Below are 2,780 nucleotides of genomic sequence, written 5' to 3'. Positions count from 1 at the left end.
AATAGGCTTTCAGATCGAGTGCCTAGAATGCAGGAAATGCATTTTTTTTCCTAGCATGTGTTAATGACTCCGGCATTCGCGCCATCAGGTCCACCACCCACCCAAAGTTTACCCTGCCTACGGGCCTGTCAATGACCTGTCCGTATCCAGACACCAGAATACTGGCCTGTCAATGACCTGTCCGTATCCAGACACCAGAATACTGGCCTGTCAATGACCTGTCCGTATCCAGTGTGTGTGTGTGTGTGTGTGTGTGAAGGACAAACAAGGCGGGATCAGAGTTGCTGGTAGTGGAACGCGCACGGCACGGATAGGCTATTCAGTACCGCATAACGCCCACACACACTCCTTCAAATACTATAGTATTTTATTTTTATAAATACCCCGACACTGGACACCGTTGTATTCCAACGTTGTCCAGTGTCGCGGTATCTATACAAAATCTTTGTTATTATCCTAAAAACGAAACAATCTCAACACTATGACCTTATTAGATTATCCAATCATTTAATCAAATCCATTTAAAGGTATTGAGTAGCTGACATATGAGAGGAAGCGAGAAGTCTTGAGAGTGTGTGGCAGATATGTGCATGGGCGGGCTGACCCGCATAGGCCTACACCCCACCGGCCAGTTTCAAATGGAAATACTATAGTACCTTCAGGATAAATTTACTGATAGATAGAAAAGTTTTAAGAAATGTGAGAAATAGAGAGCGGTTTGGTGCAAGATGCTCCGGGTTCGAAGAGAAATTGAACCAGAGCTTTGGCCCGAAGAACCGCCGGTGACCGAGAGAAACTGCCAGGGTTGAGGATGCCCGGGGAGGATGAGGATGGGAGGCCGACGATAGGGGAGTTACGCTGGGGGAAGGATGGGAGAGAGAAGGATGCGGAGGGGGAGGCCGACGATAGGGGAGTTACGTCGGAGGGAAAGGATGGGGAGAGGGAAGGATGAGGAAGGGGAGGCCGACGATAGGGGAGTTACGCCGGGGGGAAAGGATGGGGAGAGAGAAGGATGAGGAAGGGGAGGCCGACGATAGGGGAGATACGTCGGGGGGAAGGATGGGATGGGGGAAGGATAGGGAGGGGAGGCCGACGATAGGGGAGTTACGTCGGGGGGAAGGATGGGATGGGGGAAGGATAGGGAGGGGTGGCTCCTCAACAGGAACGAGCTCACTAGGGCATATCGTGGTCACTATTGTAGATTGGGCTCGTCATATGCAGGACCGACTTCTTCGGAGACGACGATAGCAGATTCATAGGCATTTCCTCCATTTTCAACGTTGGATACAGCCAGCTCTTTAACAAGGTCGTCATTTTCTTTCATGAAGATGTCCAGCGCTCTGACAAGATCGTCATTTTCCTCCTTGGAGACGTGCAGCGCTTTTACAAAGTTGTCATTTTCCTCCATGAAGATGTCCAGCTCTTTGACAAGGTCGTTGATTTCATCCATGGATACGTGCAGCGCTTCTACAAGGTCGTCATCATTCTCCTTGGAGATGTCCATCGCTTCTACAAAGTCGTCATCATTATCCTTTGAGATGTCCAGCGCTTTTACAAAGTCGTCATTTTCCTCCATGAAGATGTCCAGCGCTTTATAAGGTCGTTATTTTCTTCCTTGGAGATGTGCAGTGCTTTTACAAAGTCGTCATTTTCTTCCTTGGAAATGTGCAGCGTTTTGACAAGGTCGTTGATTTCATTCATGGAGATTGTCAGCGCTTTTACAGAGTCGTCATTTTCTTCCGTGAAGATGTCCAATGCTTTTAAAAGGTCGTCATCATCATCCATGGAGATGGTCTGCGCTTTTACAAGGTCGTCATCATTCTCCTTGGAGATGTCCAGCACTTTTACAAGGTCGTCATCATTCTCCTTGGAGATGGTCTGCGCTTTCACAAGGTTTTGCAGTCTGTCAATTTCTTCCTAGCGCTAGACAGGTCATTGGCGAGATCGTTGTTTTCGTGTCTCGATAAGGACACTTCATTGGCCAGACCGGTGTTTTCTTTGCGGAAAAGGGACAGGTATTTTCGGAGCCTGTGAATTATTTTCCCAGCATTTGACAGGTCATTGGCCAGACCGGTGTTTTCTTTCCGGGATAGGGACTGGCCTTTTCGCAGCCTGTCAACTTCTTTCCAAGCGTTAGACAGGTCATTGGCCAGACCGGTGTTTTCTCTCCGGATAGGGACTGGTATTTTCGGAGCCTGTGAAATTCTTTCCAAGCTTTTGACAGGTCATTGGCCAGACCGGTGTTTTCTTTCCGGGATAGGGACTGGCCTTTTCGCAGCCTGTCAATTTCTTTCCAAGCGTTAGACAGGTCATTGGCCAGACCGGTGTTTTCTTTCCGGATAGGGACTGGCCTTTTCGCAGCCTGTCAAATTCGTTCCCAGCGTTAGACAGGTCATTGGCCAGACCGGTGTTTTCTTTCCGGGATAGGGACTGGCCTTTTCGCAGCCTGTCAATTTCTTCCCTAGCGTTAGACAGGTCATTGGCCAGACCGGTGTTTTCTTCCGGATAGGGACTGGCCTTTTGCAGCCTGTCAATTTCTTCCTAGCGTTAGACAGGTCACTGACCAGACCGTCGTTTTCTCCGGATAGGGACTGGCCTTTTGCAGCCTGTCAATTTCTTCCCTAGCGTTAGACAGGTCACTGACCAGACCGTCGTTTTCTTCCGGAATGAAGACACGACTTTTCTCAGTATGTGAATTATATCCCCAGCGTCAGACAGGTCACTGACCAGACCGTCGTTTACTTCCAGGGATGAAGACATGACTTATCGCAGTCTGTGAA

General features: G+C 49.0%; 1 long non-coding RNA gene across 1 annotated transcript; it reads left to right on the top strand.

Moving 5' to 3' along the window:
- The first annotated feature begins 899 nt into the window (after positions 1 to 899).
- Positions 900 to 2,501, top strand: LOC126989730 (uncharacterized). Its single transcript, XR_007743656.1, has 3 exons — positions 900 to 2,141; positions 2,225 to 2,308; positions 2,392 to 2,501. It is a non-coding gene; the product is annotated as an uncharacterized LOC126989730 (long non-coding RNA).
- The last annotated feature ends 279 nt before the right edge of the window (positions 2,502 to 2,780 follow it).

The sequence above is a fragment of the Eriocheir sinensis genome, unplaced genomic scaffold (genome assembly GCF_024679095.1).
Source record: "Eriocheir sinensis breed Jianghai 21 unplaced genomic scaffold, ASM2467909v1 Scaffold1277, whole genome shotgun sequence".
NCBI lineage: Eukaryota > Metazoa > Arthropoda > Malacostraca > Decapoda > Varunidae > Eriocheir > Eriocheir sinensis.
Note: the sequence above shows the minus strand (reverse complement) of the source record. Positions and strands in the feature narration are given on the sequence as shown.